General features: G+C 33.8%; 1 protein-coding gene across 1 annotated transcript in view; it reads left to right on the top strand.

The window, feature by feature from the left end:
- The first annotated feature begins 2,926 nt into the window (after positions 1-2,926).
- Positions 2,927-17,983, top strand: part of LOC111059969 — a 76,355-nt gene continuing 61,298 nt past the window's right edge. Inside the window, exon 1 of the mRNA XM_039437923.1 lies at positions 2,927-3,497. The gene's annotated coding sequence lies outside the window, so the exon portion shown is untranslated. The remainder of the gene's footprint in view (positions 3,498-17,983) is intronic.

The raw sequence follows: 17,983 nt of genomic DNA, 5'->3' as shown, positions 1-17,983 counted from the left end.
AATATAGGTATAGCAGTTGAGGGGAGCTTTAGTGAGATTCAAGTGAAACTGTAAGAATGGGAAGTATTGATGTTATTATATTAAGGGGCATACTGAAAGTTTAAAGTTGATCTTCCTATGAAGTACTCAACCAACAAAACTAGGTATAGAAAACTGGTTAGGATTGAACAATTCAGTGGTTTCAAGAAATATATACAAGTATAGAAGTTAACTGGAGCTTAACTATTCTTGATTCTCAACTGATATATAGATGTATAGAAAAAATTGATAACTTGATCTGTTCAATGTATTCTAAGAACCGATATAGGTATAGCAATCGACTTGAGCCTCCCAGGTAGGAATCCGATGCAATCTTGAACCTATGTACGTGATCTACCGTTCCACTAAATATACGATATTATGTTATGTATATTCAGCGATATTCCTACTTAGATCTGCATAGGCAGCAGACCCTAGTGATAGGTATGCTTTAAAACTGGAGTAGGCGTATACTTTTCAATATCTGTTGAGCTGTTGTTGAGTATTTCTGAAACTTGACTGTAATTCTATGACTATATTTGCCATATTGTCTGTATTCTTAGAGCTGAGCTACAAACATTTGCGCACTATTGGAATGTCGATCGCAATACGTCCATTGTATTCAAATATTGACGGCTATTACAGTATATTTCTTGAGAGAACTTTATCCTCCCCATCTTCAAGTCCTTCTCCCTTCCCCTGCCCCCACTGTGTTAAGGGGTACATGACCCCCCGGGGGTTGCACGACGTGAAGAACAATACGATGGGAAAACTGGACTAGGTTTCCTAATATTTTCGTTGTCCTTGTAATGTAAATGTGAGGGGATAACTGGAGATTCAAGGATTCTTCAAGGAGTATGTTTAAAGGTGGTTCCACTGTAAATGAAAGTTATAGCTTGTGAAATGGGATGAAAATATTGTGAACATACCCGCATATTATTAAAGTATCAATATCATTCCCATGTTTTATGAGTTGTTTCAAAACTTGGAAGCTCCATAAGTATGCTGAGGCTGAAAGTAGTTCGGACCGGACTTTTTTTCCGAAGGGCTTAAAATGTAAATGGTGAAATTTTATAAAATTAAACCTCAAGAATCTCAAGAAATTTGAAGCTGTAGCTTCCTAGATACAGTAGTATGGGGAAATTTGTAGATGTGGATGTAGCCCTAATAAGAAAGAATCTCTCAAAACAAATTTATTGAATTTATGATACAAGTTCACGTAGGATAGCAGCCCAATCAAATAGTTCTTCTATAGTGAATTATTACGATTGATAAAACTGTTAATAACAGCATGGAACTACAAAACGAAATTCAATCTATTTGTGCTTTCAACAGACCTTTGCAGAAACTATTCATGAGAAGGACGCGTCGCTTCCTCTTGGGAAGGTTTGTTTAAATTTTGGAATCATAAAGACTATTTTAGACAAATATAATGAATGAACCGTATTGCTCTTCAGCTTCCAGCTGAAAAAGCGTAAAATACAGTATAGTGTGGTATCGATTCAAAGTAATCTCACGCAAGGTACCTAGAATACAAAGTATTTTTACACAATGAGAACCAATCAGATAAGACTTCTCTGATTGGTTTTTGTGGCATTTGATCAGGATTAAAATTTAACAGGTTTGTCAGAGAAAACTTAAACATAAAAACTTAAGCCTGTATAGTTGAACTGAATCAACTAACGTTCATTGAAATTTAAGATTGTTTGCTTTTGCTATTCTTCAGTTCGATCTGGGCCAAATGAGAAAGAGGCTGTTCCCACATTGTATAAACCATTATTAAAGCATAGAATAGATATGCGCCATTCTCTCAGTAATTCTGTTAGAAGTGTCGTTGCCGAAGACCAGCTCCACTAACAAACAGATATAAGGTTTAAAAAACTATTACCCGAAAACTACCTGAGACTATAATTCCATCTTTTATTAACATCTCCCAAGTACATGCCAAGTTTAGCATTGGCTCCAATGGGCTCTTATAAGTTCATCCACTTGAACAACAAAATATAGATAAATCTCCACACATATTAAACTGTATTGTTTCGATGTGTTCTTTCTCATCTTTCGAAAGAAAATCCTACTGTGGTTCATACTACATTTCTGAGCCAGAACTATTGATTAGTCTTGTTTTTATGTTCATAATTACTATCCATTATACATGAGTAGTGTAAATGAATCTAAATTGAGCAATATTGTCTGTAAGTACATTTCATGAATGGAGTAGATAGATTCTATGACATAATAGTCTTGACCAGATTAATATTACTATTACAACATATGCCTCTATGTTATAATTGGAATCCGTAATTCTCATTTGATATCCCTATCCCAATAATTGATATCACAAATCATTATCAAGGTTCTCACTATTGTTCAGTTTAAATCTATTCACCAGTTATTTCAATAAAAAATGAGTCCAAGTGGTGTAAATGAATTAAAACTCAGTTTAAGTTTCTCAAGCTTATCTAATTCCTCTTCATGAAAAACTAATCTATAAAAATATTTATCCCACAAGAACATAATATTCGTCGATTCTATTACAATAATTATTTATTCTACTTCATCTACGTCACAGTGAGCATCTCTCATCCCTAACCGAGATTTATCGTATGGAATAACTTTGATAAACATTGCAATATTCATGAAGAGTGTTTCACGGTTATCAATATCTACTGTGACTAACAAGAAAATTAACCACAGACTCCTAATTTTATGTGGAAAGCGTCGGAAAACGTCCAGCAGGCAGAAAATCTCGCGATAACCGAGCCGGCAAGTTCGCGAAAAGTGGGCTCGCCGGCAACCAATCGCGTTCGACTTCGCAGAACGGCTCTACCAATCAGAGCGCTCGCCTGTGACATCACTGGCTATTTTTAGACACACATATAAGCGAGCAACTTGACGCGCCGCCAGTCTGTTGAGCGCTGGTTCAGGGAGCGGAAAGTTAGGTTAGGCGCGACTTGGCGAGTCATCAAGTCCTCTCGCGGACTTTGCGACTCCGTGAAATGACTTGCGGCGAGGTACGAAGTAGATGTGCGCTCGGAAAAGTTGGTGAAAATAGTTTGGTGTGCTTGGAAAAGTGTTGTCAAGTGTCAAAAAACAAGCCAGTTGTTTTTGAACAAGAAGATTTTGATAGTACACAAACTGTAATAAAATTTGACGATTGTCAACCATTCAACTCCACTTTTGTACTGTATTTCGTCGTTAAGAGTGTAGAATTTGACAACAATTTTGTACTCCTTCCCAACATTATTAGTGTCGAATCTTACAACAGCTTTGTCCCAAGGTTTGACAGCATTGATCGTCTACGAAAACCTGTTGACAACAACGGTTTTGGACAAGGTTTTAGTGAAATTAGAAAGGGTTTTGATAAAGTTGGTGTATTTCAGTGTTTGAAAGCTGGATTGTGTGTTGGTGATAACGGACAACTTTTCAAGTTTTGGAAGGAAAGCAGAGGCATATACTCATCTGAGACATTTTGCAAGGTAATTTACCAAACTATATTTAAATCTTACTCTTTAGCTCACTTTTTCAAAGAATTATGAGTAAGAAGAGAGAATGGGAGGAGGATGCAAGAAGGGTAAACAGGAGTACAAGGAGATATTACATTAGAGAAGGATAAATCAGGATGTAATATTATCAATTTGAAACTGTAATCTATGTGAATATAACGTAGAGAATAGACAAATGAAGCTTTCAGATAGGTTCAATTGGATTTAAAATTTAGGAGAGGTATTGACTACCATAATTATTATCAAATCAATACGATTAGATTACTGTTTATGGGTTGATAGGTGATATGCTATGAGCCAAACTACCAAACAATTCTAGTCTTCCAAATTTCATTATTATCGTTCTGTAGAGTAAGTACAGAATGTATAAATCACTACACTGACTACAAGTGCTTAATACCTCGGTTGTACAGGTGATCGCCAGCTAGGCAGCATCGCCAACCGTTTTCAAACCACTTTCCAAGTTTGGATTACACCTGAAAGTCTAAATCACACGTTTTCATTATCGTTACCGTTATCTTTATCTTATTTATTCATGAACAAGTAAGAAGCTTGTATTCGTATCATCTTTTTCAAAAATATCGTTCATTGCTATGGTAAGATATATCAGTATCTTCAAATCAACATGTCGAAGCGTGTATGAAAATTGTTTCATCTCAAAGAATTCGAACTTGAAACCTCGGAATTTGAAGGAGCTTGTAGCTTATTACAAGCTCCTTCAAATTCAATTCTATTACTTACACAATATTCCCTCAAAATATGTAGCTTATTAGTACACTAAAAGCAAAATTTTTTCATCGGTTATGATCAACAATTTTGAGCAATCATAAACCATTATCATGAGCAAATCAAACTTTTGTATTACAATTGACCTGCGTATATTATTCATGATTTACTCTATGAATCCTTACGTAATTTATAGGGTTTTATCAGATTTCCTCCGTTAATATTCACAATATTTTCCAAGTATACCCATTATTTCCAGAATACTTCCAGATAGCCAGTCTGGAAACTCATAATTCGTTCAAATTAAATATTTAATAATTTCTCCATTACAAAAACCTCAGACGATCTCAGTTCACTGCACTTTGTAGTTCGTTTACTCAAGAAAATCCAGCAGACTGTTCAACGTTTTAACGTTCAAGACTGCATCTCACCTAAACTATTCAATACGTACGCGAAGTTTCTGTCATTCTGTTGTTGGATTCAAAAGACTAGGTTTTCAACAAAAAGATTGTAGAATTATGGTGACAGGACCGGTGGTAGAGGTAAGATTTCCCAGACTCCGATAAAAAAATTCCATGGATACAATATTCTTTGGGAATAATGCAAAGCAAATCTTTATACAGGCTGTACACATCTGTGGGCAAACAATTCCTCATAATGTGAAGACGATGCAAGCGATGTTACTGTAGGCATACATAGATCAGAACCTGGAAAATATTGTTCACGATACTCTTCTCTTCCTTTCCCAAATATGAAAGAAAGTTGTCTTCATAATTATCAGTCTGTTCTAAATGAACATTTTTTCTCCAATCATGTCAATTTGTATGCTGCTGGAGCTTTCCCTGGATTATTCATTCGAAGTATGAAGCCATCGATAAGACGAAGGTGTTCGTAAACACAAATAAAGCTCTGTCCCAGCTAAAACCTAAATCGTTTGAAGATTCTCCTGATTAGATTAGAGAAAAGAACAGTTTCAAAACTCCAGTACAGTCGATTATCCAATGTCTCTGATATGAACTTTACTTCCTATGATAAGTATTTATCAGTTAAGTACCTTGATAACTGAACATAATTCACTATGAAGCTGTTGGAAAATTTTGCGAATCAAAGTAGGCTACATTCTCAAAATTATATGATTAATATAAATTATCATTGATTTTTTTGGATAATCAATCCATAATAATTGCAACTGAATATTTGGCACAATTTACAACTCAGGTATTGTCAGGATTCAGGAGTCAGGTATCGAAATTATCTATAGGCTACTATAATAGAGGAAAGAACTGGCTTATACACGTACGGGAAAATTATGTTTGACGCATCATCAAATCTGAACTACTGGACTGAAACTTGGAATTTTGCATATAGATTCTTAACTAACCGAGGATAGTTATATAGGCCTATTTTCAATTCTTCAAGATTCCACTCGGTCAAGTTTTCAGTTTGTCAAGTTTTAAAATAGCCCCTTGCGGAGCACAAGTTACCTGCTAGTCACCATAAAGATAAAATATTTTAAGCTTAGTGAGAAGGAGATATCGATCAGAAAATCCTCCATAAAACAAACAAGTTTTCATTTTACCCACAATACATGCAACCTACTATATATCCATTCAATAAAATACAAACAGAATAAAATTCACCCAAACGATGCATTGTATTAGAGTCTACTATTATTATTTAATAGCACGGCTTCAAGGTAACATATAAAATAGTGCTAATAAATCTGAAAACACACAATGCTGAACGTTGAAAATAATAAAAACACTGACTGATAAACAATCTGAAGCCATTACATCTCACACATCAATGCGTGGAGCTTTTTGGATTAAGTACACTTTGAAAAAATGAATTACCTCGTTTTTAAACATCTAAGCAGCAACTCCTATTATAGTACAAAAGAGATCATTAAGTAGCGCCCCCTTCTTCCTCTGCTCCAAAATAAAGTCACGTGGGAGTTGTTTCCCGCCAAAAAGCGTGGGAATTGTTGTAGTTTTCGCGCGGGAGTTTTAAATGCACATTTGAGACTTGATGTACAGTACATAATAATAATAAACAGAACACACACATATTTAATACTGCGATAATGTAACTATTGAAACATTTTTCTTACATTAGTGATAGTGTTTTGAAATGACATGAATGAAGGTAGAGATTGTGTGGAACGTATTTAATTTGAAAAGATACGGTTATTAACGTCGCATAGGTTGTAAGTTGTGTAGGTATTTCTGTGACACAGCTCGTAGATCATCTACATCGTGTGTTAATTTACTTCTACTTGTTTCAATCTACTTCTTTACCTGTGTTGTGAACAATCTTTGCCATAGATATGTGAAGGAATTCATGGAATGCTCTATTTCATGAACATACATTGCGGGTGAATAGTGTTAGAGATCATCGTGTTCTATCTCAAAATATGCAGTAGTTGAGTTATCCCAATCTTGAAGTCTTTCCTACATTCCTTAGAAATGATATTACAAGACACTTATCCATATCTCAATTCTCTCTCAGTCACCAAGAGCACGAGTGAGTCGAATAATATCTCAAATATATTCAAAACCATATATCCATTGAGATTATCCATTATTTTACAATTATATGTGGAAAAAATAACTGTAATGTATACAGAACAATCTTTTTTGAAACTCTTGATAATGGAGCATATTTTGAAATAATTAACAATTCCACTCGATGAGAAATGTGATTTTCGCGTTTCAGTCTCGATTATTCCATAATGTATTTGAAACTCTTTTTTTTCATTAAACATTGTATATCTTCATTCTTTTAATTTTGAGTGGATATTTGTATTCTCCCATGGTTTATGCATCTAATTCGGCCTTAGCATCCTACTTGATGTCGGCCGTACTTGATGTAAGCTACTTGGTTGTACCCAGACTGTACTGTAATAGGCTGTAACTGTATGCCCATTATATTACATTATATTACAGTATATTCACTTTCCATGCTCCATTCTAATCTTCTAACTGCTGTATCTATCATCTCCCACTTGTAATAATAATGCTTTTCCCCTACTTTCATATCTCAGAATGTCTTTGCAGTTGTTTTTTTGTAGTCTAAAGCTGGATTCACACACAACAGTGATAGTGAAATTATAATTCCCATGAATTCTAATAGTATTATTCATACTCAATCCGACGCTCTGAGTTGAAAAGGTCAATTATTAAAACTCGTGAGAATTATATTTTCTCATTACACCATCACTGCTGGGTGCGAATCCAGCTTAATCCGTCTGATTTTCATTTTTCAAGACTATACTTCCCCATTCTCAACTTTACTATATTCACTTTCCAGGCTCCATTCTAATCTTTCCATGATATTCTAATTTTCACAGAATTTCAAAGGATTTGAATGAGTTCTTTCTATCTTCAGATTAAAACCGTATTCCTCTATCGAAACTGCATTCTTCACTTCCAATTTGGAATCTTTTCTTTCTTTTTATCGAAAAACGTCTACTGCAAGCAGAGAGGATAGAATGCTGCATTTTATACTCTCTGAGTGCAAGCAGTGTTATATGTGTCCAATAATGTGTTTGAATTTTTCAATCTGGAAACATTTTCAATCTCCACTACTTTTCTCAAATTCAAACGGTATTATTCAATTTTCTTGTTTTATTCTTAATTTTAATACTTCATTCCTTACTTTGTATCATAGAGAGTCGACTGAATAGCTTCTAAAACACAAATTCATCTACAGAAACTTCCAGCCTCTGAAACATTATTTCTTACCTACCGTAAGTCTATAGTAGAGCTACATTTAGTTCCACTTTGAATATTGTCAGAATGGCTAACGAATAACATCAATGATTCCCCATTCAACCGATGCTGACAGTTGTCAGCGGAACTCACTAGAGAGCTGGCCATTTTTCTTTTCAACAGCCATAAACTATTTTGAGGAAATGCTTCTTTAATCACTTGTGTTGTTTACGATTTCATCCGCGAGAATAACGACCAGCTTTGTCTTCGATTTAGATGGCAGTGTGTCGGTTCAGTTCGTTTGTCACATATAAATCGCATATTTACGGCCGGTCTTGGCGCCAAATCGACTCTGGAGCCTAAAAAATCGTTAGAAATGAGATAGACCTGCAATTAATATAGGAGATATAGATGGTTAATTCAACACTACAGTTACTATAGTAACTAAGATAGTTCTACAGCTGGTAAAAACTAATGTACCTAGAATCCATTCTAGGTTCATTGGTAAAAACTACAATTACTATATCGAAGAGTTCAACTATGGTAAACTAAGTTTTTATTCTTCTTTTGAAATATTATTAAATATAACTTATCGTTACTCATTGATGAGGTTACAGGAGTTTTCTTTTCTGTTGGAGTACACAATGAAATAAGTTTATCGAAGACTGATTGATGAATTTGGAGAAAAATTACTTGTGGAAAAATTTGATTTGTAAGTTTCAAATTTTAGAGAACGAATCAGCTTTACAACTTCAGTTGTAATTATCACAGAAGCAGTTTCTAAAATACAGTAGAAGTTCATTTAGTGGTATGAAAATTTCTCGTTTATACTAAAATACAGTTGAAACTCATTTAGTAGTATGAAAACTTCTCGTTTATAATGATTGTAGAATTTTTTGTCAAAATTTTATATTATTCTCTGTAGTCTCAGCATTCCGCGTTGGATTAGTAATAGCTGTTGAATCAAATCAAAGTGAATTCTTCGATTAGATCTATAGAATTTGAATTATCTGCTCTTATTATTTCCATTTTCTGATAATTTCTATTGAGTAAATAAGAATTGATACTTTCCGGATGTTTCTCAACCATTCACGATTTTAGGTTTTTTCTCTTCTAGGGTTTCTTACTATACCACTGAATGGTATAATATTGGTGAATAATAATTTCTCGATCATTTCCAATAGAAGTATTTCCTAAGGTATTTTATAATATAATAAAGGGAAGGATCGGCACGAAGGAAATTCACGATTGATGCATCATCATGTCTGAACTACTGAACTGATTAACTTGAAATTTTGTATATAGATTCTCAATTTACCGAGGATGGTTATAGGCTTATTTTTAATTCTTCAAGGTTCCAGTAGGTCAAGTTTTCAGTTTGTCAAGTTCTCAATTTGACCCTTGCGGAGCACTGGTTACCTGCTAGTCTATAATACAATCTACTTTAGAGAACATAATTAACAAACCTGTACAATAACTGCGATAATCTAGCATGATTATTAGTAAACAACTTTCATGGGAGAATCTGTGGAACATGATAGAATAATATCTCCTACAGTGCCCTAAAATTAAGGACATAATGATAAACACATCATTAATTTTAAGCTAGTAAGCAGAGAATATTCATCGGAATTACAGCATTGTCACAGAAATGCTTACCCCGACAATAATATTATTAATCTTCAATGTACTACTTTCCGGGATAAGGACGATGATACATGGTAAAATCACCATATTACCAAGGTTTCGCTGCTGTGAGAAAATCCTTGAGGTTGCAGAGGGAAGAAAATGTAATGAGTAAACTAATAAAAGCGTTAGCTGATGCCAACCCAAGATAAAGTAATGATATAAACCTTAACATGATGTAAACTAAAACATAAAGAACACTGTAGAGAGGTGCTATGTTTAGAATTTTGTATGAAGTAGTAACTTTATGCGACTTTTACTCACGATTAACCCTCAACCCCAACTAATAATATAGTTTGTATTTTCTCACTAAACAATGTATTGACTGAACAGGATAGTTGTAATTGACGTTTAATTACGAAGAAAAATCATTAAATCACGGGTTAAGACTTAATTCTCTAGTGAAGTATCATGTACTGAAAAGGGGAAATCCTAATTAAACTTCACATAAGTTATGATTCACCTCTAAGGTACCTACAATATTTCAAAGCCAAAACATCACTACTTATTTCTTTGTCATTTGTTCTTTTTTTCTCTTTTATAAGCCTCTTATTCGCTTCCTCTCATCACGACATCTCATCGTCTTCCTCAACCTGTGTCTGATAACTCTTTCTCTACTGCTTATCATACCTTCTCACCCATCTGCTTCGTACTTTACTTTATACTTTATTGATTCATACAATAGGTACATCATCAAAAGATTGGGAGAGGAAAAATAAGGTATACTATTCCTCTCCCAAATTCAAATAAGGTTACACATAGTCCGAAATGGGTTAAGTCTTGTAGTTGTTCACTTCACAAAATTTCCAGTCCTTAATAATTTTCACGAAGTAGATTTTTAAATTTAGATGCTTCAAAACCAAATATAGAAGAAATATTTCACATTATTATATAATCACTTCACTTTCTCCTTCACATATTTCACCAGACTCTCTCTTACCTATCTACTTATTTTCTTGCTTTAATTCTTGCTTCTCTTCATTTTCTCTGCCTCTCCTCCATCTCCAGTTCCCTACATCTTCTCTTCTTTTCTCTTTCCGCAATATCTCCTCTCTCCATTCATTTATTTTCTCTTTTGTTCTCCGTCTACTTTTTTTCACAGTTCCAACTTCTACAATGATTATTTTTTCTTGCAGGTAACATAGTAGACGTATAATATAGCACTAGTACTATAGGATACATTACAGTCGTGACCATTGAACCTAATTATCGATGCATTAGCTATTGCTAGCTTCACCTTCTGTCTTCATTTACATAAATAGTGAACACAATCGATTTTTTCTATCCGCCAAACATTATTTTATGAGCCATTGATAATTATGTTATTGGTGTTTTGGAGGAAGTGAAAATCCAGGACGTGATAACTTATTAACTATGTTCCATTATTGTTTTTGTATCTTTTTTCGAAAATATCCTTTCCATTATCACTTTTCTTAGCTTGAAGATCAAATTCTTCCAATTTCATTAATATAGGACTATTACTATATACTATTACTCAATAGAGTTTGGAAAACTCAATTACAATGGAATAAAAAAGATTTTGCAATTATTTCTTTCAACCAAACTCTACTTATCATATTTCTATTTTATATAAAGTTTTATTTCTTCGGTTCAAATTTCTCAGTTAATTCACTATTATGAATATGGTTTTCTAGATTTGATATACCATTTTATTGTCTATTCAATCATTACGAATTCTAAATTCCCAGTAAACATATATTTTGGGCAGAAAATTTTTAAGTAAATCCTTATTCTCAACTCATAATTCAAATTTGGGAGAGGAATATTAGGGAGTTAGCCTGTTTTTGCTCTTCCAATACCATTCTAATGATAAGTTATTTCTCACTTATGAGTAAATAGATAATTATTTATCAATCTATTGGATAAAGCAAAGAAAAATAGGCGATCAAAAAAATATTTCATTTTTCGTTTTCTCCTCTAGAATGTTACAAATATTCCAGATAGTCTACATTCAACCAAATTCCGTTGAAGACTTCAATCCAATGAGAGGATAGTTTCAGAATTTAATAAGTGAATGAGTAGGTGGAGAATAGATTATTAATTTGTGTCTAGTTTCATTTTGCTTTACTTAGGTGTGATATTCATTTTCTAATAGGCTCATTATACTCTGTAACTTTTTTGTTTGAAATGCCAGCTTTCACCTACAGTTGTAGTAACTTTCAGTTGGAGTTGTTATCGGAGTGATGGAATAAAGAGTTCTAGGTTCAAGGTATTACTTTTATACGACAAAAGCCAATGAATATGATAAAAGTTGAGAATTGCCAATAATAACTATACTTTTCATATTAGCATCCACAACTTAAACCATCTATGAAACTTTAGCGAAGCAATCAAGCTACAAGAAATCAGCTAAACGAGCCAATCAACTGAAATTAATTTTCCTCATCAGAAAGTCTCGACTATATGTTAATTATCACAAGAGGATATTGAGTAATGCTCTCGCGATGATAACGCAAAAATTGAAATAAAGTAGTAATCGAGAGATTTCTGTTGAAGTGCACGATGCAGTGAATCATAGCTGGATTCATTGAATATTAACTGTCATGCAGCTCAGCTATAAGAAACGTATATATGGGAAATTTTAACATTAAATTCTCCAGAATAATGTTTCATTACGTTTTTATTGGAATATCGGATATAATTGTCAGCTATTGCATTGATAGTTGCAAGATAATAGAATGTTCTGAAGATTGATACATGAATTTATGACACATTAAATTTTTTTCTGAGTGTGATGCCTCCAGACTTGTGCATGGGTAATGAAACTGATGATCATGATCAAGCCTAGTTTTAATTCTGGAAATTTGCTATATCACTACAATTATGATGTTTGCGAAATCATTTTTGCAATTTGAGAGATGAGTGGACCTGCAGCTTCCGGGGGTTCGAAATCCGAAAGCAGCTATATTTCCAGCGATATAAATCCGACTAATGAGCGATATTTAGAGAATTCGGCCCTACAAGAGGTAGACCCCTTCCAAACGGAGTAGCAAGGAATTTACTTATCTAATCGATAGCTTATCATTGGGACCACAGAGACAATCACTTCCCACTAATCTCCAATTTCATTAGTCTGAAGAATGAAGGTGCAAAATTTGCACCTTCATTCTTCTGACTAATGAAATATAGAACAAGTGGATAGCAGTTTCATTTTCGATTTCGATGGATGCCACTGATCAGCTTGCCCTAGCAATAATGAAAACATTTGGATGTCATCGTGCTGTAGCTCGAACGATGCTTGACCGTTGTGTTAACTCCTATGCTGTACAATGTATTTGTATTACGTGAAAGTCTATTGCGAGTGTTACCTGAATTAGAAGCTGAACATCGGCCTGATCGTTCTGTTCGCACCCTTATAATGGATCTACATGATCCTTAGAATTCGTTTATTTATATAGAATGCCTGACAAAAGGAACTAATAGTGAGCAGTTGAAAAAAGCATTTCGGAAAAGTATGTTGAAGATGGAAAGTCTTTGATTTCCTTTATTTGTATTCTACATTTCAGATCAACGTAATACATTATTGAAGATATGCAGTACTATATAGTGAGATCCACTTTGAACTGCCATAGTTAGCATTGAAATAAAACATCAATGATCCTCATTCAAACATGGACGGAATGAATTCCACTATAAATTGATGTTATAGTAGAATGCGAACGATGTACCGATAACATATTGTGTGTTCAGCAAACATCAGCCGATGGTCTAGCAGCCATCAATAATTTTATGAGAAATGTTCTTCTAAATCCCAAAAAATCGGTAGTGGTCCCGTTCTCAAAAAACCAGAGCAGAAATGATTTATGCCCAGATATAAAATTTCAAGGTATAAGTTTAGGGAAAAAATACCACAAAATTTCTGGGATTAGCGATAGATGAACACCTGTCATGGAACAATCACGTCTGTAATGTGGTTGAAAAAATATCCCCAGGCCTGTATGCTCTTAGGCGAATGTCCAATGTGTGCGATTTAGTAGCCATTCACCACGCATTTATACATTTTAACATAGCTTACGGTCTATGTATCTACGGCAACACTTCGAAGAGAAATCTCGATGAAATACTAATTCAACAAAAAAGAGCACTAAGATTTATTATGAAAATCAAAAGGAATGACTCTCTTAAACACATCTCCCCTGCGGCTAGGCATATTAACAATTTATGGGCAATATATTAATGATGTTATATAATGTACTATAGAAAATCTACCGATTCTGAACTAAGAATTAGTAAATCGCATTGTCATAACATTCGATCAGGAAGAATTGTTCAGACATAGATTGGAAATCTTTAAAAACAGGACAACTTATATGGGTGATATGATAGATACTTTAGCATGCTGCCCAGTAATTTGAAATCTATAGAGAATATAAGATATTTTAAAGCTCATCTGAAGGACCATTTGGTGGGAATGACTTTGTACTCATTTCAAGAATTTGTTCAGGAGTAATTTTATGCGATTTCAACATTGAATGTATTTATTTGTGTGTTGGTTTGTTCTTTTAATTTTCTCTGTTTAATGTGACAACATGTGTAATGTGACAATATTCAATGTACTTGTACATTTTATGTATAAATAAATATGATGATAATGATGATGATGTTTTAGAAAAGTCAGTGTTGAAATTCAATCTATAAACGAACATAACTACAGTATAATGAATTTACATCTATCTTCAGTGGTCTCTATTCTAACTATTTCTTTAATTCAATATAAAATCAGCATTTCTAAGCTTCTTTTATAGATTTTTTTTAATTCAATTTTTAGCGATCATTTGCTTTAGAATTAGCTGGCTGGCTTTCAAAAGCTCGCGATAATTCACTGTGTAGTCTTTAGGAACCAGCGCAGCGAATCTAGTCTCTCTTCTAGTAAATTTCTCTCTTTTCTCTCCTAGTTATCTCTATCTCTAGTCTCATTGTTTCAGTCTCTCTCCTAGTGTGCACTGTAATAAAACGAATCATTTATCAACTTGGCTCCGTATGATCTCTGCTCGCAACCATCCAAAATTTTAATTTGTGATTTTTATTTGCAAAAAAATTTAATTTTCCTCCAATATAAGATGCCCGTACGATCAGTAGTGTCAGCAGATGCCCGTAGTTATCAGTTACACTATTAATACAATAGAGAATATGAAAATCAAATATCATTATTGTCAAGAGAAACATAACATTTAAACTATCAATCTAATAACAACAAGAACAATTGGTTGAATCATAGTAATCAAAACTATATTTATTAGCTCAGATTGGGTAACCGACGTGTTACTAGTTCAGCCTTTGGAAGGGTATCTTTGTAAAATATAACTGATTTTTTAAGAGCTGGAAAATCACTCAGCGATTGTTGAGAGAACAGAAAACACCAATAGCCATTTGGACCTTCCATCTCTCATTATCTTTTCTCTATATAATTTCTGACGCACAGGGTAGAATTATCTGGCTTATGAGGGAAACATTCTTGTCCATCGACTGTAATTACTATCTGTACTGCTCCCATCACTTTCACCAAATATGATGTATGAAGTATGATGCATATCACAGCCTACTATAGTGAGGCCACGTTATAATGGCAGTGGAGAAAGATAGGAGAACAACGTTGCCGAACCTCTGTCTTGTCAATGCCTTCTATAGACGGTAGCTGATATAGGTTTATTGATGTAATATTAACTGGTCATTATCGTTTAAGATAATCAATTATATTTTATTAAGCAAGAAATTATATTTTTCAATTATTTCATAATGAATTTTCATAATTATTATGGAATATTTTGTTAATCATTTATTTATTCTACATTGTTTAAGGTAGAAAAAAACGACGAATCTGTGGAAAGACGATCTGGCAACAGAGCAAAGCAAAGAAGAGATTGCGCTATCCGCTTTGTTGAACGATAAACAAGGATAGCAACAAACAAACACTGCCTTCATAACGTGGACCTCACTAAAGAAATGGATGTGATGATATAATTCATATTCAATGTGTGAAAATGAATGAGATTCCACATTGGGATAGAAATTTGTAGTAGAATGGAAAACTGATCTCAATCAAGCGCAATATTGTACCCACAAATTATACAGATAGATCAAATCCAGCTGAAAAACAGAGAGAAGTAATCAAGTAATCAACATTCCTCGATTCATGAACAATTAACGTATCGTATTCAAAAGACAATAATTGAACACATCAAGTTTGATAAGAACTAAAGCTCCAATACTCATTTTCTATTTCTTGTTCTATTTTACAATTATCTCTTGAGGCAGATGCATGATCAGTATCGTTGAAATTGGAAGTAGACGCATGTGAATAGAACAAAACCGAAAGGGGGAATAGAATACCAGAAATAAGGGGTGGAATTAGAAGTGAAAGAGATGAAACCGAACGGGAGAGATAACAAAATAAGGATTGAAGAGGGGGAAAAAGAGAGATGGACGAATGAAAGTGGTCTTTGATAGAGAGAAAAAGTGAATGAAGAAGAAGTTGACTGTGGAGGAGTGAGAGAAATAGTGGACAAAGGAGAAAAAGAAGAGCTGGATGCTAATTACTTTTTAACAGGCTTGGAATGGGTATCATAGTCCATAATGATAGTTGATTCAAAGCAGGCGTGGGATGATGGAATGGAGTTAACCAGTTATTTTTTATCTTTTCTCCTCTCAACACTTGGAATTGAACTGGATAACTGATATTCTTGTCAGCGGAATCTAGAGAGTTAGTAATATCATTCCACTGATCATAATGTTCTTCAATCTAGCCCTCATCTCACTGATTGTGTTCATTTATTACACTATCAATGGGAAAAAGAAATAATTTTTATGTTTGGTGATATTCATTGTGAAAACACGGACAAGAATCAGCTTGAATCTTTGGTGAAAGGTTTAAAAGCTGGAAAATTGTCGATTATATTCCTCATCATCAATTATAATGTTTACGCGCTGAAGAATTGGAAGAAACCGGACAGTTCTCAGTCATGTTTTGGGAACATTTCATGTTTAGTAGACTATGTTTTTTATGTTTTGAGTCCATCGTTTTATCACATTTTTGGATGTTTGAGTGAAGGATGTTGGGATTTTTTAGTAAGATTAAGATTTAGTTTCTACTACAGCCTTCGAGGAATACCTCAAAAGCAGCTAATTACAGCTATTTGAGATTTTAGCGGTACCTTCATAATCATTGTTTTTTTTTTTTTAATTTAATAAATGTTCCATTCCAAGATATGAGCAATACCTCTAGAGTCAATTTTCGATTAATCATGATAATGGGAGGATAACCTCCTGCATATATTTGGCAATCTATAACAGCATGTTTATTCCAAAACTGTTTCACTCCCGAATTTTGATAATACAGTAAATTTAAGTTCAGTAGTAGGTACTACAGTAGTAATCGAGTTATCAACTCGATCTAGGCTCTAGGCTAGCAATCTCTAAAATTTTCGGAATCTATTATATTAATTTCAAAACTCAAATTCTGAAAAATTCTATTCTCTAAATTGGTTTGGAAAAGATGGAATAAAAGCACTACAATTTTCCGAATATTGCAAGCATTGATGAAATATACCTTTCGAGAACTGAAGGAGATAAGATTATTTATTTATTTATTCATTGTAAATATTCATATTTAGATAAACGATATGATTGATCACTTACCATCTCAACTTCGGAAATCGATGAGAAGTTATTCATTGATTGATGAGAATTGATTGTTAACAAATTATTTAGCGATTGATAAGGAGTGCGATAGCCAATTATTGCGATGATGAACACCTGTTGATAACTAACTGGTTTTGAATTATTGTTGAAAATAGTAAAAGCAAGGACAAAACTCATGATGAATAATGCGCAAGAAACGGAACTAACGACTGACAACAAATGTCGAGGGTTCAAGGAATTCAGAGATGAGCACGTACAGCTTTTTTAGTGCTGCTTAAACTTATATCGCACCTATACTATTATAGTAGAATACTGAGATTCACTTGAAACTCTCAACATTGGTTGTCTGGGAAGTATTGATGTTATTCATAAGAAATGCTGACCGTTTGAAGTGAATCTTACTGTAGGTACCTTATCAGCATATTATAGTACCAAGCTACCAACTAGACTGAGCTTACACCAACTATATGCCTATTCATTGCCTCCTGTAAGCTGTACGCTTATACTGTATATTGCCATTTGCCTATACTAGGCTTATATTGCACCTGCCATATAGCAATTCACATCTCAATGACAAGTAGTGCTATGTTTGCAGTGCAATAGAAGGAGCTCCAGGTCACCAAGGACTCACGGAAAATGAGAGACAAAAAGGAATTTTTGAGGTCAAGTGAAGGGTGA

This window comes from Nilaparvata lugens, chromosome 11 (genome assembly GCF_014356525.2).
Source record: "Nilaparvata lugens isolate BPH chromosome 11, ASM1435652v1, whole genome shotgun sequence".
Taxonomy (NCBI): Eukaryota; Metazoa; Arthropoda; class Insecta; order Hemiptera; family Delphacidae; genus Nilaparvata; species Nilaparvata lugens.
This window is presented reverse-complemented; position numbering and strand designations above follow the sequence as displayed.